Genomic DNA, 24,317 nt, shown 5'->3' with positions numbered 1-24,317 from the left:
TCCCAGGTCGACGGGCACGTGCACCTTCCGCCGACCACTGGCGACAACATAGATGTACTGTGGAGACCTCACGCCCCACGTGTTGAGCAATTCGGCGGTGCGTCCACCCGGCCTCCCGCATGCCCACTATACGCCCTCGCTCAAAGTCCGTCAACTGCACATACGGTTCACGTCCACGCTGTCGCGGCATGCTACCAGTGTTAAAGACTGCGATGGAGCTCCGTATGCCACGGCAAACTGGCTGACACTGACGGCGGCGGTGCACAAATGCTGCGCAGCTAGCGTCGTTCGACGGCCAACACCGCGGTTCCTGGTGTGTCCGCTGTGCCGTGCGTGTGATCATTGCTTGTACAGCCCTCTCGCAGTGTCCGGAGCAAGTATGGTGGGTCTGACACACCGGTGTCAATGTGTTCTTTTTCCGTTTCCAGGAGTGTATTTCATCTGTACTACGGCCAGAGCCCCAGTGAACAGATCATCGTTTCAGTACACGACTGCCATACGTACCTCGATAGGTGATATGCACACTCCGGTTCGGTGGATAGGAATTCACTTGCAGTAAATGTATTGACTTCCATTTGCTTGCCCGCTGAGTGTTTTCTGAACGTGCCAGTCCGGTTGATAGTGTTCTGTTTCTCACCGCTAAACAACATCAGCCAACTTTTTGGCTGTCTAATAACCCTCCCAGATCAGTGACTGGCGAGAAGACTTCTTAAGTAATAGAACCCGGTATGTTGTCCTAGACGGCGAGTGTCCGTCGGAGACAGGGGTAACATCAGGAACGCCCCCAGGGAAGTGTGATAGGACTGCTCGAGTGTTTGGAATCCACACCAGCTCAGATTGAAAGAAGACATCGAAGCATTTCAGAGACGAGCTGCTAGTTTTGTTCAAAATGGTTCAAATGGCTCTGAGCAGTATGGGACTTAACATCTGAGGTTATCAGTCCCCTAGAACTTAGAACTGCTTAAACCTGACTAACCTAGGAACAGCACACACATCCGTGCCCGAGGCAGGACGCGAAGCTGCGACCGTAGCGGTCGTGCGATTCCGGACTCAAGCTTCTAGAACCGCTCAACCACAGCGGCCGGCGCTAGATTTGTTACCCGCAGGTTCAATCAGCACGCAAGTGTTAGATGTATTCTTCGGGAGCTCAAGTGGGAATCCCTGGAGGGATGAGATATCCATTTTGAAGAACACTGCAGAGAAAGTTTAGAGAACTGTCACTTGAAGCTGGCTGCAGAATGATCTTACTGCCGCCAACATACGTGCATTTCATTTAGGGACCACGAATATAAGACACGAGAAATTAAAGCTCATATGGAGGCGTATAGACAGTTGTTTTTCCTTCGCTCCATCTGCTAGTGGAATAGGAAAGGAAACGACTAGTTGTGGTACAGAAGACCTTCCACTGCGCACCGTTCGGTGATTTGCCGAGTATGTATATGGATGTGGATGTAGATATGTCAAAAACACCACGGGGCGTTACAATGTGTTTAATTTCCACGCATGCATTAAACAAATAAACAAAATTTTTATAAATGAAACATTCATTCTCTTAATAAATCTAAATTATGGCATATTATTGCTTAAATAACTCCATAAGACAATATTTTGTTAAACAGTATTTCACTGCTAAACAATATAGTAATTATTATTTGGTCACAAGATAATCATTCTTTAATATAGTAATAATATTGGTACTCAGCATTTCGTGGGATATACCTTTTGCTTTTTAGCCACTTACAAATGCATTTGCATGTTAGCAAAGATTTTTACGGTCTACACAGGGCCATTTAGTTTTCTTCTTCAATCGGACTCCTTTCAGGTCTTTCGATTTTACTGCAATTGTCCTGACGCTTCCCTCTAGCTCCTCCCACAAACTTTCTGTGGGTTTCAGGTCTGGCGACTGAGGTGATGTGACTTTGGGGCATTTATAAGGAATTCACTCTTCCGCAGGATATGGTGTGAGTCTTGGATGGCAAAAAATGGAACAATTTTTTTGCAGGGTAAATCGATTCCACATTAACGCATTAGTCTGTCTACCAAGTTTCGCTGCCATACGATAATTACAGCTCACGTTGGGCCTCCGTGATTACCTTGGTTACCTGTTTCTCCCCTGTATTTCGTCAGTTATCACTGTTATAAGTATTAATCCTACGATGTACTACCGATAGTTCAAAATCACCGACCGACAAATCTCGAAATATACCCCTTTAATAATCGATATTACTGTCGACATTCAGTCTTTCTCTCCGTTCGTTCTTCTACAGAAATAATACGGTTTGGCTCAAGGTAATTTGAACAGTGGAGGATGAATGACAAAGACTACGTTCTGGAGGGGTCGAGAGAGGGGGAATGGTCATCTGCTTCTGGGTCTGTGCTGGCAAACCAACGAGTGCACTTTTATCAGTGAGCAGCTATGGCTCAAAAGCACAGAAGTAACAAGAACTCAAGAAAGCAGTTTGTACGTTCATTCAGGTTCAAACACAGTCGTAACATTATTTAATTCTCAAGCGACTCGCACAAGATTACTGTGCGCCATGTGAGCATGGCTTCAGCATCGCTCATAGGGGTACTGTCGACTACAGCCAACATACTTGTATAGAAGTTTGTTATCGGAACGAAAAAGTGGAGAAGGCTAACTCAGATATTTTTGTAATGGTATTAAACATATGAAAAACGTTGCACGTGAGCTAGCAGTAGTTTGCCATACTCTTAAACATAATATCAGCTACAGAAGTATGGATTGTGGAAATAAATTATCGAAGGATTTCTTCCATGATTCTAATTTGGCTGATATCTGATTTTGTCATTTTAAATTGTTTTGTGAAAGCCTGCGACTATGAAAACAATGGGTTTGCTTATAAATACCAGTTACGATTTTCTGTCCTTCCTATTTCACACAACGCATTTCGGGAAATGATTCCCATTTTCGAGTGTGTTTTCTCTTTGTACTATGCCATTTTTACGCTATGTTTTCGTTATGTGAGGTTCTGCTTTGTTTTGTTGACTTTACTGCAATATATCAAAAACGCAACTTTCATTTAATTATCGATCCTTTATGTAGTTAGTGGCAAAATTTATTTATATTTTAGTTTTGATTATATTATAGTTTGATTATGGTCCATTTGTGAGGAGTCTCACACATGTTGAACATAACAAACAACTTTCAGTGCACAATATATGATGGCTGTTCCGAAAGTAAGGTCCGATTGCGCGCGAAATGAAAACCATAGTGAAAAGCTTTCCACAGATGTGTTGGGCAATGTCTCTAGTATGCGCGTCGCTCGCGTCACGTTACTCTTTTCAATTCCGAGCGCACGGTGAGCACGTTTAGATGCATAGATAAATAGTGTCTCGCGGCAAGTATGGGGGCCTGCTGAGATATTTCACCTGATATCATGCAGCCCACATAACGTAACTGTTACGAGTTACCTTCTTAATGCAATTCTCGGCGGCGCTCTGCAAGGGCAATGAAGACGCTCCCGCAGCGTTTTTCATGGGAAGTGTTTGATCATCCAAAATACAGACCGTAATTGACTCTCCCCGAGTTTCATCTCTGCCCACATGAACCGCTGGCTATGAAGACAACGTTTTAGCACAGACAACGAGCTGTAGAATAGCGTAGACAATTGGTGGAAAGCAGAGGCCGCTGCCTTCTGTGACAAGAGGTACTCGAAAGTTGGCACAGTTCTACCACAAATGTCTAACTCTGAGCGGCGACCTTGTATGCAACTATCTGATTTTTCGCGACCGATCGGATCTTACTTTCCGAATAGGCCTCTTACATCTAAGAACATCTTCGTAACTGTTTGTTTGTGTAAGATACTTTCCGAATAGGCCTCTTACATCGAGACCATCTTACACAAACAAACAGTTACGAAGATGTTCTTAGATGTAGTTGACAGAGCTAATGCTACAGCTCTTTCGCAGAGTATGATACACTCTTGTACAGAGGGTATTTGCCTTCACAATATGGATCACAATTTGCTTATATCTATTTTAAAATGGTATTTTTTTCTCTGTCTTACTATTTTCATTTAAGTGTATTTTCAAAGCATCTGAAAAAAATCACTGATTCGCTTTCAAATTTTTCGTTTAACATTTTGTCTTCATATTTTCTGTAATGTGAATATATTTCCAGTTCTTCTGACAAATCCGTTGTACGCCCTTTATTTAGTCGGTGGAGTACTTTGACACTTTACTCTACTTTTTCAGATGGTTGTCCTGTATTATGTACTACGTAGAACATGGAGCATTCCTGGCTTGTTACCTTGTGCATTCCGGAGTCTGAGTATGGGTCATGATCATACTTTATACTAGCGGAGAAACCCATCGTTGTCCAGGCATTTATTTACAACTGTGCATCCACACTCGTGTCACGTAGAGGCTGGCCTTGTTTATGATGTCGTATCTCTTGAACTACGCGTTGTACTGTAATATAGTTTTACAGGAACATTCAGCAGCGTATGTGTATACTGTTTACAGAATATGCAGGGAATGGAGTTAGCAGCAGAAAGTCATAAATTTAAATGTTGTGCACTATGTGACAGGTTTTCACACATCTCTCTGTTTATGACGTCGTATCTCCTGAACTGCGTGTATTGCAATACTATAATTTTGCACTTACATTCAGTGGTATATGTGCACACTGTCTGTAAAATGTGTCTTGCATAAAGTTGGTCGTAAAGAATTAATCAATTATAGCGCCATGCCTGCACGAACAGCGGAAAAGTAGTAAGTTATAAAAATTTTCCCTTTCATTATTTTGTAGGAATTTTCAGCGATTAAATATTCTGTAGAGATTTGAAATTATGCAAGTCGCTAAGTGCTCTCATTTTCAAATACTGGATGAATAAAGGCTTGGAATTCCCGTGTCACAGGCTACGCTTCTTTTCCACCCTCCCACCCATTTAGGCGGTTCTTATCCCCACAGTAATCGTCACCTGACGTTAAGGCATACGTGTGCCAAGTTTGGTTGAAATCAGTCCAGTGGTTTAGGAGGAGATGTGAAAAAACACACAACGTAGTACACAATACATAATACGTATAGTTTACCACTACTCTTCTTTTAGGTTTGGGTATTCTCTAAAATATAAATCAAATAAAATTTCAATGAACAAATACACTTTACACACTTTTCATACTTTGTTTTTGATTTATATTTGATCACTGCATCACTTTGACTGCTCACACTGTTTGTTTTTAGTTACTCGTCGCACTACTTATTCGGTTCTTTACTTCGTCACTGATTAGAATCTGACGTTCTAAGCCACCACAGGCCTTACTTTATATACCCCTGCCAGTAGGTATCCCCACCAGTGGCGAAATCCAGAACATACCAAAAAGGCTTCGAACGGTCCAAAATTTTCCAGAACATTCCGCAACATTCCAGAGTATTCTGGAATGTTCCAGAATGATCTGGATTCTTCCGGGATGTTCCCGCACATTCTGGAATCTTCCAGAACATTACAGAACATCCCAGATTATTGTGGAACATTCCGGAACATTCTGGAATATTGTGGAATGCTCTAGAATACTCTCGAATGTTCTCTAACATTCATGAATGTATTAGAATGTTCTAGAAATTTCTAGAGGGCGAAACTTCCCAGCCCTTATATCTTTAAAAGCACTCCCTTCAGATAAAAACGGGAACCTCTTACATGCGTAGGGGATAGAGGGCTATCATTCCATATAACTCCTTGGTCGTACCGGGACTCGGTTCTGAGTTTTAGCGGCATACACATTGTACAGTTACTTTTATAATATATATTGATTATGTATTAATTACTTTTTGTAGTAGTTTATTTGATGTAGAAAACTCAACTTTTAATTTGTGGCTTTTGAAAACATTTCCGAAGTTCTGTGATATGTTGTCAGTAATGGGGTGTAGATACATATTTGTTTTTTCACTTTTTCTGTGGTGCACTTTGTATTTGGGTCTTCCTTCACTTTGCCTAGGACTGTATCAACAATGGAAGCGGTATAATTATCAGCAACTGCTCTCTGTTTCACTATATTTATTTCTTTTTGTAAGTTTCCTTTGTTCAAAGCTTTTTAAGATATAAACAAATTATGACACATATTTCGAAGATAAATACCTTCTGTACAGAAGCATATCATACTTTGTGGAAAACCTGTAACATTATCTCTGTCAACTACACGTAAAAACACCTTTCTAACTGTTCGTTTGTGTAAGTTATCATCGATGTGTACTGTACACTGAAAGTTGTATTTGGTGTTTGACATATGTCAGACTCTGCACGAATGGACCAGAAGAAAACTGTAAGTACAAGTCCTTCCATATTTCGCCACTAACTATGTATAAAAATCGATAACTAACTAAAATTGTTGTTTTTATATACTGCAGTAATATAAAAAAAACATAGCAGAACTTTAAACACAAAAAACATTACGTAAAAATGGCATAGTACAAAGAGAAAACATACTTAAAATGGGAATCATTTTCCGAAACGCGTCGTGTAAAATATGAATAAAAGAAAATCGTGACTGGGAGCAGAAAAGTTATTTATAAGCAGACCCATTTGGCTAAGATGATGGCATGTGGTCGAACTAAGGTAGAAGCAACTGTTAACGGGTTTTGGCTCCAACAAGTGTTCAGTACTTCACCCTGACGTCTTGAAAAATCCAGCTAAATAAAGCTGTGATGTGTCCAACCACAAAAACAGAAAGATGTTCCCTATAGTTGTAAGATATTTTGAGCTATTGATGGTAACTGTCTGATAAAGTCTTAACTGAATTTTCATAATTCAGATGTAAACAACCTCACTGCATATTGTGCAGATACTGCAAATCAAATTACAGGAAGCATAATTCTGTGTACACATTGAGGTGACAAGTCATAGGACAGCGATACACACATACACAGATGGCGTTAGTATCGCCTACACAGGGTATAAAACGGCAGTGCATTGGCGGAGCAGTCCTTTGTACTGAGATGATCCACGTGAAAAGGCTTCGACGCGACTACGGCCGCACGACGGGAATTAGCCGACTCTGAACGCGGAAGCTAGCTGGTGCCTGACGCATCGAACGTCCCATTTCGGAAACTGTTACGAAATTCAATATTCCGTGATCCACAGTGTCAAGAGAGTGGCAAGAATACCAAATTTCAGGTATTACCTCTCACCACGGACAACGCAGTGGCCGATGACCTTGACTTAACGAGCGAGAGCAGCGGCGTTCGCGTAGAGTTGTCAGTGCTAACAGAGAAGCAACACTGCAAGAAATAACCGCAGAAATCAGTGTGGGGCCGGCCGTTGGTGGTCGAGCGGTTCTAGGCGCTTCAGTCTGGAACCGCGAGGCCGCTACGGTCGCAGGTTCGAATCCTGCCTCGGGCATGGATGTGTGTGATGTCCTTAGGTTAGTTAGGTTTAAGTAGTTCTAAGTTCTAAGGGACTGATGAGCTCAGATGTTAAGTCCATTAGTGCTCAGAGCCATTTGAACCGTCAGTATGGGACGTATGACGAAAGCATCCGTTAGGACAGTGTGACGAAATTTGGCGTTAATGAGCTGTAGCAGCAGACGATCGAAACGAGTGCGTTTGGTAACAGTACATCGCCTGCAGCGCCTCTCCTGTGCTCATATGCAACTCGGTTGGACCCTAGACGGATGGAAAAGCTTGTCTCAGTCAGAGAAGTCCCGATTTCAGGTGGTTAGAGCTGATGGGAGGTTTGAGTGTGGCGCATACCCCACGAAGCCATGGACCCAAGTTGTCAACATGGCAAGCTGGTGGTGGATCCATAATGGCGTTGGCAGTGTTTACATGAAATGGACTGGATCCTTTGGTCCAGCTGAAGCGATGATTCATTGGAAATGGTTACCCTCGGCTACCTGCAGACAATTTTCAGCCGTTCGTGCATGACAATGCTCCAAGTCACTGGGTTACGATTGTTCGCGGTTGATTTGAAGAACATCCTGGACAGTTCGAGTGAATGATTTGGCCACCCGTATCGCCCGACACGAATCCAATCGAACATTTCTGGGGCGTAATCGAGAGGTCACTTGGTGGGTGACAGCATTTCTCAATGTTTCTGCAGGGGACTCAGAACGACTTGGTGACTACAAGCCACATCGAGTTGCTGCACTTCGCCAGGCCAAAGGAGGTGCGCCGTTGTAAGGTGGCTACAATTTCCCACCTTACAAGCACCCATCCACATACTTTGCCATGATCTACAAACACAATTAGGTGTCATGTGACAGGTTGTAAATCGTATATATAAATGAGACTGCCATTGTCACATACGCCTTGTAAATAATTGTTAACGCCTATTGAATGAAAGGTGACGGAGTGTCTTTGTTATCAGAACGGCGTAATGAATGATTGCCTATAGTAGCAGAGGTGGGGACGACAGTGGAAATGAAACGGCAGACGGAACTCAAGCACTGGGTGGAAGGCCCTCACAGGTTCAGCTCTACACAGGAAGCACCAAGGCAGACAGTCTGCCTCGGGCATGGATGTGTGTGATGTCCCTAGGTTATTTAGGTTGAAGTAGTTCTAAGGGACTGATGACCTGAGATGTTAAGTCCCATAGTGCTCAGAGCCATTTGAACCATTTTTGAGCAGACAGTCTGGACACCTGAACGCGAAGAGTCAATACAGGGACGACCAGCTGCTATCGGCCGCCATTGTAGTAGGGACGGAAGGATAACCGGATAATACTTCCGAACTCTGCAAATCTTGGACGCAGCAAAGAGAGCTTCGCTCCAAGTTTAAACGCAGCCAAAACCTCTCTGACAAACAGAAGCTGAACGATGTCAAAGTTAGCGTAAGGAGGGGTATGCGTGAAGCGTTCAGTGAATCGAAAGTGAAATTCTATGTACCGACTTGACAGAAAATCCAAGGAAGTTCTGGTCTTACGTTAAATCAGTAAATGGCTCGAAACAGCATATTCAGACACTCCGGGATGATGATGGCATTGAAACAGAGGATGACACGCGTAAAGCTGAAATACTAAACACCTTTTTCCAAAGCTGTTTCACAGAGGAAGACCGCACTCCAGTTCCTTCTCTAAATCGTCGCACAAACGAAAAAATGGCTGACATCGAAATAAGTGTCCAAGGAATAGAAAAGCAACTAAAATCACTCAACAGAGGAAAGTCCACTGGACCTGACGGGATACCAATTCGTTTCTACACAGAGTACGCGAAAGAACTTGCCCCCCTTCTAACAGCCGTGTACCGCAAGTCTCTAGAGGAACGGAAGGCTCCAAATGATTTGGAAAAGAGCACAGGTAGTCCCAGTCTTCAAGAAGGGTCGTCGAGCAGATGCGCAAAACTATAGACCTATATCTCTGACGTCGATCTGTTGTAAAATTTTAGAACATGTTTTTTGCTCGAGTATCGTGTCGTTTTTGGAAACCCAGAATATACTCTGTAGGAATCAACATGGATTCCGGAAACAGCGATCTTGTGAGACCCAACTCGCTTTATTTGTTCATGAGACCCAGAAAATATTAGATACAGGCTCCCAGGTAGATGCTATTTTTCTTGACTTCCGGAAGGCGTTCGATACAGTTACGCTCTGTGGCCTGATAAACAAAGTAAGAGCCTACGGAATATCGGACCAGCTGTGTGGTTGGATTGAAGAGTTTTTAGCAAACAGAACATAGCATGTTGTTATCAATGGAGAGACGTCTACAGACGTTAAAGTAACCTCTGGCGTGCCACAGGGGAGTGTTATGGGACCATTGCTTTTCACAATATATGTAAATGACCTAGTAGATAGTGTCGGAAGTTCCATGCGGCTTTTCACGGATGATGCTGTGGTATACAGAGAAGCTGCAGCATTAGAAAATTGTAGCGAAATGCAGGAAGATCTGCAGCGGATAGGCACTTCGTGCTGGGAGTGGCAATTGACCCTTAACATAGATAAATGTAATGTATTGCGAATACATAGAAAGAAGGATCCTTTATTGTATGATTATATGATAGCGGAACAAACACTGGTAGAAGTTACTTCTGTAAAATATCTGGAAGTATGCGTGCGGAACGATTTGAAGTGGAATGATCATATAAAATTAATTGTTGGTAATTCGGATACCAGGTTGAGATTCGTTGGGAGAGTCCTTAGAAAATGTAGTCCATCAACAAAGGAGGTGGTTTACAAAACACTCGTTCGACCTATACTTGAGTATTGCTCATCAGTGTGGGATTCGTAGCAGATCGGGTTGACGGAGGAGATAAGGAAGATCGAAAGAAGAGCGGCTCGTTTCGTCACAGGGTTATTTGGTAACCGTGGTAGCGTTACGGAGATGTTCAACAAACTCAAGTGGCAGACTCTGCAAGAGAGGCGCTCTGCATCGCCGTGTAGCTTGCTCTCCAGGTTTCGAGAGGGTGCGTTTCTGGACGAGTTATCGAATATATTGCTTCCCCCTACTTATATCTCCCAAGGAGATCACGAATGTAAAATTAGAGAGATTAGAGCGCGCACGGAGGTTTTCAGACAGTCGTTTCTTCCCGCAAACCATACGCTACTGGAATAGGAAAGGGAGGTAATGACAGTGGCACGTAAAGTGCCCTCCGCTACACACCGTTGGGTGGCTTGCGGAGTATAAGTGTAGATGTAGATGTAGGCGAGAGGAAAAAGACGCGGCATCTCGGAAACCACGCAGGCTGGGTTATTTCCAAGGATTTTTACTCAGAAGCGTACCATTGTACTAGTATAGGTTTTTCCTAGCAAACTTTCCGAACTGGAGGACCAAAAGACAAAAATATGGTTGGTCGGCGTTCGGAAGAATCTGTAGAGAGGGAGAATATTCCGTGGTTTCAGGAATATGATTCGTTTTCGGAATTACGAGGGTGGGGAGCTGAGCCTTGCTGGAAAGCTAGCAGTCATACACTCTGCGGCTGGTCCCGGCGGAGGTGCGAGTCCTCCCTCGGGAATGGGTGTGTGTGTAAGCTTAGGGACTGATAACCTTAGCAGTTAAGTCCCATAAGATTTCACACACATTTGAACTTTTTTTTGTGAAGACAGCGGTGGAGAGACGAGGTCTTCCATTGTGAGCACCTGTGTGTGACGGTCGCTCGATATCACTTGCATAACACAGCATCTTCTTCCTGTCGGTTAGATGTGGCGTCTGTAGCACGTCATCTTCGTGGTGTAGCAATTTTAATGGCCATTAGTGTATTTAGGAAATGTAAAGTAGTTAATATAAAGGTTTTTTTATGTACAATAAATATATAAACGGGAACAACGTTTATCATTTAGTATAATTAATTGCCTTCATTATTTATTTATGTTTCGATTGTAATTTATAGAATGAAGAAATCCTAAGATATGCTCCAGGGGGTAGTCAGACAGGGCCAAATCTTCGTTTTAGCGTTTATAATTTTCCGTTGCGCACATTCATGTTACACCCGCCTGGGGTAGCATCTTGGAACGTGATAGTAGGATGTATCCTGCAACTTTTGTCACCTCAATGTACGCAAGGGCCAGCTGGCAGCGCACATTAGCTGTAGGTCATGTTGCTAACATCTATGGCCAAGTACACGCAAGCACAACGGTAGAGGTGAGCCCCTGTTAATCAGACACCATTACTGGATATCCAGCTGGAACACACTTGCCGAATAACTGGCACCACGCAGGGAAGCCGTACCGTACACTGCTTGCAGACAAGCTCCGCACACCCCTCACACAGTGAGGTGATCTATGGCCGATCTCCCACTACTATATAACGATCTTCATTGTTCCAGGAATGCAGCGGCTGCAGCAAACTGGGATACATCGCCATCGCTTCCCACGGTAATGATTCATGATACCCATACTAACAAACCCAACCTTGCATGAACTATCGCAGCTAGTAAGCCAGTACTGCTGTTACTACCCATACCAGTGTCGCAGAGGTTTTTTCCCCCACGGCACGAGCCTTGGCACTTTTTTCCCTCTGCTCTTCAAATCGCTACCCTCATTCGCGTTTCGTCCACTATCGCCTGATGGACCGTGTTAACGCGTAGTTTTACCCAGACGCACGGCTAACATCCCAGCCCAGCATCCTGTGATGCACCTATTAGATAACTAACATGTTAACGAAGGTGACAGTAGAACTTTTGGTCTGGTCGCCACGTTGGTGCGGGCGTGGAGGGGCCTAATCTCTATATATGCCATTCGCACTGTTTCTCAGATTCACGGTGCTACTCCGCAATAAACAGCCGCGTCGTCCAGAGATGAATGAGACACTCGGCGCGCTGCGATGTGCCTTACTTATAAAAGCGGGCAGAGGAGTGCAGGAGGCCGCCTCGACTTTCCCTCGGGCAGGTGCCTTCCGCCAGCCGTGCCCCACGGCGAAGTGTGCCGCGCGGCTCCCAGGAGCGGCGAGGAATGCGCGTACTGCGCATGCGCGGGCCGCCGCTCGGCCGAGCGCGTCTCCTGGCCGCCCCGGGCTGGCGCGGCGGCGGCAGTCAGTCGGCCGTGACTCCAGAGGGTGCCCGGGGTAGGCGCAGTCCAGACAGTCCAGCGCGCCGCGCTCTGACCTACGTCGCCCGCGTGTACCGTTGTGCGGAGTCCGTCGGCTGGCGTTTCGTGTTCCTTTCAGTTCTCGTCCGGACGCGACTGCCGGCGTCTCGGCTGTAGCGGGGTTGCCTAGCGACGCTGGGGCGAGCGCCATGGCCTTCTGGACGCACTGCGAGCGAGCGCTGAACGGTGAGTACGGCGGGCGGCTACTGGACGCGACACGAGCGCAGCTGGCGTCGCAGGCTTCCTTCCGGTGCGACCCTTTGTGCTGGCCGGCGGCCGCAGCGTGGGAGCGAAAAAACACGAGCGCCAGACAATCGCTCTCCGGGCTCCAGGCTCGTCCAGCGTACGTGCCGCTCTCTCGGCTGTTACCGTTCCCCTCCTCCTACACTCGTCCGGAAGAAAAATCGGACGAGTGTTAGCCGAGTGTTAGCGGTACCTAGGGATGGGAAAAGTCCATCAGCTAAAACCGATACCGGTGTCTTAGTTGTGAATTACCGGTATTTCTTTGGTCTCGGTTATAACGGACGTTTTAATTTTTTACTAATAACCGACTAAAAATAGATCTATCAATTAGTATCAGTACCAAAATTTTTCGTTTTTAAGTGATCCTTTTTTAAAAAGGAGTAATTTTTATTCGTAAAATTTGCATTACTTTGAAATATTGCGGTATTATACTAAATGGGAAAACACTATCAGTGTTCCTTCAATATCAGTGCCGACAGGAACGAGCAAACAAAAACGCGACATAAGACTTGGTACGGCACTGCTGAGACAATAATGTTCTTATAAGTCGTTCATGGTGTACGGCAACCAGCCACAAGTTGATTTTACGATTACTTTATTTAAAAAGTATTGTTACTAGTTTCGAAACTTTTCACAATTCATTCGTGAAAAAACCGCCTGATGACGAATTGTGAAAAATTTTAAACCGCTAATGGTACTGTTTAAATAAAGTTTCATTGGCAGGACACTCAGAAAATGTAACAGACATACTAAGGAGACTGCCTACACTACGCTTGTCCGTCCTCTTTCAGAATACTGCTGCGCGGTGTGGGATCCGTAGCAGGTAGGACCTACGGTGTACATCGAAAAAGTTCAAAGAAAGGCAGCACGTGTTGTGTTATCGCGAAATATGGGAGAGACTGTCACAGAAATGATACAGGATTTGGGATGGACATCATTAAAAGAAAGGCGTTTTTCGTTGCGACGGTATCTCACAAAATTCCAATCACCAACCTTCTTCTCCGAATGCGAAAATATTTTGTTGACACCGACTTACATAGGGAGGAACGATCACCACGATAAAATAAGGGAAATCAGAGCTCGTACGGAAAGATGTAGGTGTTCATTCTTCCCGAGCACTATACGAGATTGTAATAATAGAGAATTGTGAAGGTGGTTCGATGAACCCTCTGCCAAGCACTTAAATGTGATTTGCAGAGTATTTCAAAAAAACTACAATCAGTAGGAGAACACTGGTGATTTTTTTTGTAGTATTCAACCACTTAACGACTCTTCAAGAAAAGCAGTGAACAGTGAACGGATTAAGTTTTCTTTTATTTGGCCATTTAATTTAACATTTTGAATCTATGTGTCTTGGAAGTAAGTGAGCGAAAATGTTTCAGTCTCTGTTCGATTTCTGCGTTTATTACATCAAATAGTAGGAATAAAAACATAAAATCTGTTATTTTAGAAACCGGTTACTTTGTGCTGTTTTAGCAGTAAGATTAAAACGATATGAAAAAACAACGATACAACAGAAAACCGATTGTTTCAGCAATAAATGCCATCCCTAGTAGAACTCGGGCTATGAACGTTCTGTGCGAATTTAATCTAGCCTATATCTACATACAGTATAAGAGGTGTGTGTGTGTGTGTGTGTGTGTGTATGTGTGTGTGTGTGTGTGTTTTTACTGACTGGTCCATGACCACCCACTGCCACCCAGTCATGGTTGTGGTGCTATGTAGCCCTTAGTCTCATAGTGGTACTAAGGGAGTTTGGTAGCGGTGCGTGGCAGTGGGTGACTGTGACGAGCAAACATCTGGAGAAATAAATACTCTTAGGAGAAGCTGTGTACTCTGGGACTTGCTAACTTCACCGTACATGTGAAAACGCGTTTGTTGTTTCATTCGTCCGACGTAAGACGATGTTTGCACGGCTTCGCCATTCAGATTTCAATGACGACTTGTAATATCTAATATTCGTACATCAGTTTTTAATCTGTCAGCGCGTTTTCGTCATTCACGCTTTTATTACACAGATACAAAGAAAGAAGTCCAGATAGACTCAAAGATAAAAATGCTCGTAAATAACAAATGAATAATCGAACCGTACACTACAGTCACTTCAAATAAAAAAAATTGTTATTCTTCGTGAGTATAATCTTTTTCACAATTTAGCGCATTTTAGACAATCACTTCGCATTGGCCCCCTGGTGTTACCCGCGGTTAAATATGTCTCCGTAAAGAAACGTTAATGCCAGTACTGATGAAACCGGGTGAGAATTGTGTAAGCGAGTACATACACTAAAGCGGTAAAGTTCATGACATAGACAATGTAGCCTTTTCTAAGAGGACTAAGTGTTCCACATTGCATATTATATTGAGATATCTGCCAACAACAATCACCCACTTCCACCTCCGATAGTACGGATGAAACAAGCTGAGGACTCTTCATCACCCTTACATTGTATCGTGGATGAAATAATAAAAACTTTTGCAGGTGTACAGTAAAATTCGTAAGTCATATACGAGATGTGTTCAAAAAGTAAGTGACTATATATTTTTATGAAACAATATTTATTTACTCATCAATATTCATGTTTCACCATCAAAGTAATCCCCCTCAGATACAACACACTTGTGTCAACTCTTCTTCCAGTCCTCGAAACACTTCGCATAAGCACTTTTTGCTATAGCCTTGAGTACTTCCAGTGATACAGTTTTATTTCCTCAGTCGTTGAAAATCTTCGTCCTTTCATAGGTCTCTTCAGTTTTGGGAACAGGAAAATGTCGTAGGGGGGCAAATCCGGTGAATGTGTTGGCTGAGGCATGGTTGACGTGTTGTTTTGGCCAAAAAATCTCTCACAAGGAGCAATGAATGAACAGTGGCATTGCCATGATTCAAAAGCCATGAATTGTTTATCCACAGTTCCGGACGTACTTTGCGTATCGCTTCTCGCAAACGGCGCATAACGTCAATGTAATACTCCTTATTGACGGTACGACTTTGAGGAAAAAAAATCATAATGCACTATGCCACGGTAATCGAAAAGAACAACGAGCAAAACTTCGGCATTTGATCGAACTTGGTGTGCCTTTTTCGGTCTTGGTTCTCCGGGATGCTTCCATTGGGACGATTGGGCTTTGGTTTCGACGTCATAACAGTAAACCCGTGTGTTCGCCACCAGTTATGACCCGTTTGAGAAAATCAAGATCAACATTGACGTCATACAAGAGCTCGTAAGCGATGCTCATGCGACTGTTCTTCTGATCAAAGTTGAGAAGTTTTGGAACAAACTTCGCTAACACACGTTTCATGCCCAAAACATAAAAAAAAAATTCCGAGCCGACCGATATGCCAAAATCCTCAGCAGCTTCTCTTACGGTAATTCGACGATTTTCTAAAACAATTTTCTTCACAGCTCTGACGTTACCATCTATTGTTGTTGTGATGGGGCATCCAGAGCGAGGTTCGTCATTGGCATCTTCTATCCTATCTTGGAAGAGCTTGACCCACTTGTAAACATTTTTTTTACTTAGAGCAGACTCACTGTATGCCACTGTCAACACTTCAAGTGTTTTTAGAGCACTTGATTCCATTTTTCACACAAAATTTGATGCAAATTCTTTGCTCCTTTTTTTTTGACAATAGTCGACAATCGCTGAGAAACAAACGAAGTATGCTATATACGTGAAACTGTTTACATATGTTCGGGATATGTGTACCAAGATAACAAAAAAAGAACGATAGTCGAATGTACGTTGCCTGCGTAATTTGAAAATTCACCTTACTTAGTTTTACCTAAGAGCGTTTATTACTCCATATTCCACCGATTTTTGCCCACCACACTCACCCACCGCCACGCCACGCACAGCGACCAAGATAACTCCATTCATAACATCCTCTATGAGATATACGTGTGTGTGCATCCCATATCTAGAATGGTAGCCGGCCGCTGTGGTCTCGCGGTTCTAGGCGCGCAGTCCGGAACCGTGCGGCTGCTACGGTCGCACGTTCGAATCCTGCCTCGGGCATGGATGTGTGTGATGTCCTTAGGTTAGTTAGGTTTAAGTAGTTCTAAGTTCTAGGGGACTGATGGCCACAGCAGTTGAGTCCCATAGTGCTCAGAGCCATTTGAACCATTTCTAGAATGGTACTCGCGCCTTCTCCGATGCCATTTATCCTGACCCGGGCAACGAGCGGTTTGTCAGTAGTTATGTATACAGATAGTTCGTCTATAGGCTTTGATGAATGAGTCTGCGAGTTCCAAAAGACCTTAGTATTACACATAAAATTCAGCATCATACCACTACACGTTCCCTAGAAGAAGGGGGTCTCAACAGACGGTAGGCAGAAAGACAGGTGCTCAACAAATGGCAATCAAATAGTTTTATGCGACGTAATTCCAAATTAACAGTTTTCGGATTTTTTCCTTTAATATTACTATGAAACCTTGCTTCTTGCCGAATTTCATGACTAGGTCAAGGGGAAGTGAAGGTTTTGATAAGTTAGTTTGCGCGTATCAAAACATGTGACAGAAATGGTCATATCTTTTGACGGCATTGACTTAATAGTTTAAAGGTTTTTCCAGCGCCAGGGGACCGTAGAACTTATATTCGGCACAACCATCAACTTGCTACCTTACGAAACCCTAAAAAATGAGCGAACTGTGTCTGAGCTAAACACAGCAAACATGGAGGCTTCAACTTGCTGTAAATGTTTCCGTCTGCCTAAGACTTGTTTAATTGTCCAGTTGTATTTTTAATAACACAGACGAAAGCTGAAAAACACTTTTTCAATGACAGTTGCTCATTTTCATGTTCGTTATTGCATTAATCTAGATACCACAGCAAAACATCTCTTTACCCTCGATTCTTTTACAATTAAAACTCAATACTTTTTCAAAGATTCATCTTTTGCGATGTTAATGATGTAAGGCTCATGTGCTACTTCATTTAATAATAATATGAATTTGAAATTTGGTAGCTGTGATTGATTTATGTAGTGTACAGGGTGAACCAGAACTACATCGACAAAAATTTGGAGGTCGTTCATGGATATCTTCTGGCTATTTTGGTGTGTATAAGATATCTGTGGTCTCCTGTGGATCGTTCCAGAATAATAACGTAACTATGAATTCTTGAATTTCTCAGATTTGTTACTAGAATTGTCTTTGTTTCTGTGAAATGACTTACACACTACCCAGAAAGCCTGTAACACGCAATCACCAAACAGTAGTAACGCCAAAGGACCCTGTTATTCTTGGGCGCCTATGTACAGATGATGTGGTTGCCGTCGTTGCAGGAACAGTTGAGCGTAGCGTCATCGATGCGCTTCGCCATTGCAGTCAACCCACAGACGATATGCCTATCGGCCGAGTCTTCATTAGTAAACGTATGCCTACTGCTTTGTATCGCTGTTAACGTACAGCAAACACTGCTGGAAAAACAAACCCGCAACGTGACCGAGCAGTACTGAATGCAGGCTTGAGAACCAAGAGTAAAATACGCCCTACTGTTGTCAACAGCAATTACCGTGAGTGAATGGAACAAGTTTGTTACTAAACAAGACACTATCTCATACCGGCGACATTTGCACTGCTTCGCAGATATTTTTGATGCGATACCGATACTAGAGGCAAGGAATCCAACTCAATATAATTACCGGAGACTACGAGTCCCTTACACCAAAATATTCCAAAAATATCCCTGAACAACCTCCGAGGATTTGCCTGTGGAGTTCTGATTCATTTAATATATATCGTAACTACGCTGACAAGCTCTTTGGTTCTTTTTTTGCGCAAGACTCTCGTGAATTTTAAAAAAAATCTACTACCACCGTTCTGCATCAAGTTGGACTTAATGGTTGGTTGGTTGCTTGGGGAAGGAGACCAGACAGCGTGGTCATCGGTCTCATCGGATTAGGGAAGGATGGGGAAGGAAGTCGGCCGTGCCCTTTCAGAGGAACCATCCCGGCATTTGCCTGGAGTGAAGGACCTAATGAAAACGGTTCATGAAGGCCTTGGCGAATGCTAGAAGCTTCCTCGACTGTCTGAAGGGAAATTCAAAGAAAGCATGGTTTTTGTACTTGGCATTAAAAAAAGTTTGATTCCAACTCCTAATCCAAATCATTGTAGTTGGGTTGGAGTGTTGGTTATCATTCAGATATGTTGTTATCAAGTTCTGAAGTAGCAAAGAGGACCGACTATATATTTCTGGTATAGCCAGCATGATGGAAACGTTCAAGAAGTTAGGCTGTTTGATGATGAGCATCAAGTATCACTTTTTGAATAATTGTGGCTATCTCTTGTCCTAAAATTTTACGTGCTGTCAACAGAAACAAAGTGAGCTCTTTAATCGAAACTTCATAATGGTAGGAAGACGATATCAGTGCCGCAGGAACACCAATATGCTGGGAGACATCTATTGGTCACTTCACCGAAACATACAACAGGCATTTTATTGGAGAAAAAACTACGTTTTATGGTGCGGGAAGAAGAGTGTAAGGCAATATAAGAAAAGGGACAATTAATTACTATGTAATAAAGAAGTATTTTCTGTTTATAATTCAACAAAAGACTCATTTATATCAAAAATAACTTCATTTATGTTACAAATGTTTTGCTATGGGGTTAGATATGAATTAGTGCCAACGTCCTATTCGCAGTGGTAACACCGGTTCCCGTCAGATCAACGAAGTTAAGCGCTGTCGGGCTGGGCTAGCACTTGACTGGGTGACCATCCGGTCTGCTGAGCGCTGTTGGCAAGCGGGATGCACCCAGCCCTTGTGATGCAAACTGAGGAGCTACTTGATTGAGAAGTAGCGGCTCCGGTCTCGGAAACTGACAATACGTCTGGGAGAGCGGTGTGTTGACCACATGCCCCTCCATATCCGCATCCAGTGACGCCTGTGGCCTGAGGATGACACGGCGGCCGGTCGGTACAGTTGGGCCTTCATGGCCTGTTCGGGAGGAGTTTAAGTTTTAGTTTAGATATGAATTAAGTATCTTATAATCAATGAGATTAACTTACTGCCTAATAGAAAGCAACCGAAAAATATTTGCCGTTATACAGGGTGTTACTAAAAGGTACGGCCAAAGTTTCAGGAAACATTCCTCACACACAAAGAAAGAAAATATCTTACGTGGTCATGTGTCCGGAAACGCTTATTTTCCATGTTAGAGCTCATTTTATTACTTCTCTTCAAATCACATTAATAATGGAATGGAAACACACAGCAACGGAACGTGCCAGCGTGACTTCAAACACTTTGTTACAGCAAATGTTCAAAATGTCCTCCGTTAGCGAGGATACATGCATCCACCCTCCGTCGCATGGAATCCCTGATGCGCTGATGCAGCCCTGGAGAATGGCGTATTGTATCACAGCCGTCCACAATACGAGCACGAAGAGTCTCTACATTTGGTACCGGGGTTGCGTAGGCAAGAGCTTTCAAATGCCCCCGTGAATGAAAGTCAAGAGGGTTGAGGTCAGGAGAGCGTGGAGGCCATGGAATTGGTCCGCCTCTACCAATCCATCGGTCACCGAATCTGTTGTTGAGAAGCGTACGAACACTTCGAGTGAAATGTGCAGGAGCTCCATCGTGCATGAACCACATGTTGTGTCGTACTTGTAAAGGCACATGTTCTAGCAGCACAGGTATAGTATCCCGTATGAAATTATGATAACGTGCTCCATTGAGCGTAGGTGGAAGAACGAAACCAAAATGAGCTCTAACGTGGAAATTAAGCGTTTCCGGACACATGTCCACATAACATCTTTTCTTTATTTGTGTGTGAGGAATGTTTCCTGAAAGTTTGGCCGTAACTTTTTGTAACACCCTGTATAATAACAATTCTAACAGATAATCTTGGGTGCCTGAAACATTTTCCCCGAACAGCTTGAGGAACTGCACACTAAGATAGTGTCACAAGACAACGAAAGAGAAATAATGTCTTCTATTGCAGAGGAATAATCTAAATGTTTATGAGGAAAATGCGATTGTCATCATTTTTTAGTGGTATTGCAGTATGTTATCAGCAATTGAAATGATTTTTAAGACTTTTGTCATGAAAAAATATCATTTCTCTTCACTAGCAAAAATTTCACAAACCATAAGAAAATCAAAAATACTCAGAGACTCAAAATTTATCTGGTGGGTGTTTCATGTGGGAAGACATTGGTTGTTACATTACTGTGTTCCCTTTCTTAAGTGTTGTAGTCGGTCACATTCCTTTCTAAACAGAAGATAAGGAATCAAATGTTATTTTCTGCTATGTAGTATCTGTTGAATGAGATGGCACTGTAGTTAAGCCTGGGGACCCATATTCTTGAGTAATGCCTTTCGTCTTGATTTAAGTTTTCTTGATATCCCTAAACATCTACATCAATACTCCGTAACCTACCTGGCGGTGTGTAGCGGAAATAACTTCCTGTACAACTAATTGATCGCCCTCCGTTAACGATGCATGGGAAGCGTAGTTGTCAGTAAACCACTACATTAGCTCTAATTTCTCGAATTATCTCCTTGCGGTCATATGGTGAGACGTGTGTAGAAGCCCGTAATATGTTGTCAGACTCTTTCCGGAACGTACTCTTTCGGAATTTCTCCGCTATGCACAGCGCAGCTCTTTGTAGCGACTGCCACGGGACTTTGTTTAGCATCTTCGTAAGGCCCTCGCGTGGGCGAATTGATGCAGTCACTAAACGGCGGCGCTCTTCATTGAATCTTGTCTATTTCTTCTGATAATCCTATCGTTAACGGGGAGTGAATTTTCTTTCTCAAGTTGACAACGTATTTCCTCACGAATCGACGTCGCGCTATTCTTTAATACTTTTATACTCTTAGCAAGTAGACATAGTCAAGATAAACATCTATGTCCATCCCTTTTCCGCTAACGGCGTTCATTAGAGGCCGAATTTTGTAATCGCCGTAATCAGGTTGTGTGGCAGGTCGTTGCTCTTACATGTCAACCGACTGGCAACGGAAAATTGGTGTATCACTTTCGGAAGACTTTGTGACGCGCAGGTCTTGTTCTAAAACTAATGTAGCCTGCTTATGTTCGGTGCACAATAACACTGGTAACACGAGGCATTATGAACGCAAAGGCTTCGTCGTAGCTCGCAGTTCCAATAGCGGCCACGTAGTTTTGTGTCCTAGAAACAGTTGCCTCACTGTCTTTGACTTAGATCGTAGTCGAACAATGAACGAAAAATAATTTTCGTTGGTTCTGAAACGTAACAGCAAGGGCCTCAGAACGCTAATGTGGTCCCCATAAATTCTCCGTAGTCAGTGAATGGCAGTGGGTGCGATTGCATCTTGACTGAAGATGATAGCTACACACGAACTTTCCTCCCAGATGCCCCATTATCAGGTTCTCCTTGTGCTGTCCTCTAAAAGCAGAAGAAAATATGTACCAGTCAGGCAGAAGTATTTGCTATCATCAAAGTCACTGACTTGTCTCTCAGTAAAACCTCCCAAGGCAATGGTTAGCACACTGGACTCGGGAGTACGGCGGTTCAAACCCTCGTCCGGCCATGCTGATTTAGGTTTTCCGTGATTTACCTAGATCGCTTCATGCAAATGCTGAGAAAGTGCATGGCCGATTTCCTTCCCCATCCTTCCCTGATCCGAGCTTTTGCTCCGTCTCTAACGATCTCGTTGTCGACGGGACGTTAAACACTAATCTCGTTCTCATCATGGTGGGACAAGTGCTGCTGCTCCTGGAGCGATGCTCAGTTGAGAACAGTTCGCGCACCAGAAATGTGTGCAACCCGTACAAATACCGGGTGATCAAAAAGTCAGAATAAATTTGAAAACTTAATAAACGACGGAATAATGTAGATAGAGAAGTAAAAATTGACACACATGCTTGGAATGACATGGGGTTTTATTACAACAAAAAAAGTTCACAAAATGGCCGACAGAAGGCGCCGGACAGCAAAACGTTAGTGACTGCGCATGACAATCGTTTATAAAAGGGGCTATAATGAGAGAGAGAATCAGATGCGACAGCAGTCGCAGCATGTTGACGTTACCTGAAAAGACGCTTTTAGTGAAACTGTTTTATCAGAATGGGGAATGCGCTAGTTCAGCGTTACGATCCTATCGCCATAGGAAGGGGATTCGAACGGGTAAAGGTCCGTTGACAAATGCAGCTGTGGAGAGAATGTTTTCGAAGTTCGAAGCCACGGGTTGTTTCGACGATAGACCCCATAGTGACAGACCGAGCACAAGGCGTAATGCTGCTGAGACAGTTCAGGAAGAAATGGAGACTGTAGCGGGTTCGTCTATGCACGAGGAAGTCAGCGCTCGTGCAGTCGCACGTCGCACCGGCATTCCATTCACTACTGTTTGGTTGGCACTTAGGCGTACCCTCCGATGTTATCCGTGCAAACTCCATCGGCATCATGAACTGCTACCTGGCGATTTAGTGAAGCGGAGGGCATTTGCGGTGTGGGCGTTTCAAAAGATGGCGGAAGATGACGATTGGTTGAGTAACGTGTTGTGGACCGACGAAGCTCATTTCACGCGCCGAGGGTCTGTCAACGCCCACAACTGCAGATATTGGGCTACCGAAAATCCTAGAACTGTCGTGTGAACTCCATTGCACGACGAGAAAGTCACGATATGGGTTGGATCTACCACATCTACCGTCATCGGGCCTTTTTTCCTTCGAGGAAATGCGTGATTCTGGCTTTGTAACTGCTACCGTGACGGGTGAGAGGTACGTCGATATGTTACAGAATCGCTTCATCCCCAGCCTGGCTGATAAACACCTGCTGGAATGTACGATGTTTATGCAGGATGGCACTCCACCCCATAATGCTAGACGCGTGAAAGATCTCTTGCGTGCGTCGTTTGGTGATGATCGTGTGCTCAGCCGCCACTTTAGCCATGCTTGGCCTGCCAGGTCTCCGGACCTCAGCGCGTGCGATTATTGGCTTTGGAGTATCGCTATCGACCGACATCTCCAGGGATGCTGAAAGACAACATCCGACGCCAATGCCTCACCATAACTCCGGACATGCTTTACAGTGCTGTTCACAACATTATTCCTCGACTACAGCTATTGTTGAGGAATGATGGTGGACATATTGAGCATTTCCTGTAAAGAACATTGCTTTGTCTTATTTTGTTATGCTAATTATTGCTATTCTGACGAGATGAAGTGCCATCTGTCGGACATTTTTTTGTCTAGGTGTTAAGTTCCATATTGCTCAGAGCCATTTGAACCATTTTTTTCGGAAACCATTCTGAATAGGGCATATGCGTATTTGGGGATTTTTTGCTTCATAAGGGCTTCCTGTCGTATCCTTGAATGCTGACCATTCCTCGTGGGACGCCCTGTATAAACCAAGAAGTATCAGCCTAACCAAATGACTCCCCTTCCCTCCCCGCCATTGTCCCCCTCCCTTTATTATTAAAACTAGTATATACCAATGCACCGCAGTCGTTCCTCTCCGAAGCTGCTAATGAAGAGGTGTGTGGTATTGGCATCTTCACGGTCTCATGAGTGGGTGGCGTGTCGTGTTAGTCATTACTAATCTCGTAGTACTGCATTTTCGTTGCAGCAAAGTGTGTTTTTTTAACGTGTCGAACGTGTGCAAGTGTCAAATGTTT

The 24,317-nt window shown here is 43.7% G+C and overlaps 1 protein-coding gene across 1 annotated transcript in view; it reads left to right on the top strand.

Annotated features, from left to right (window-relative positions):
* Positions 1-12,252: 12,252 nt before the first annotated feature.
* The window catches only part of LOC126354581 (serine-rich adhesin for platelets), a 381,497-nt gene continuing 369,432 nt past the window's right edge, over positions 12,253-24,317 (top strand). Inside the window, exon 1 of the mRNA XM_050004327.1 lies at positions 12,253-12,658. The gene's annotated coding sequence lies outside the window, so the exon portion shown is untranslated. The remainder of the gene's footprint in view (positions 12,659-24,317) is intronic.

This window comes from Schistocerca gregaria, chromosome 3 (assembly GCF_023897955.1).
Source record: "Schistocerca gregaria isolate iqSchGreg1 chromosome 3, iqSchGreg1.2, whole genome shotgun sequence".
Taxonomy (NCBI): domain Eukaryota; kingdom Metazoa; phylum Arthropoda; class Insecta; order Orthoptera; family Acrididae; genus Schistocerca; species Schistocerca gregaria.
The sequence above is the reverse complement of the archived record's forward strand: the minus strand, read 5'-3'. Positions and strand labels throughout refer to the sequence as shown.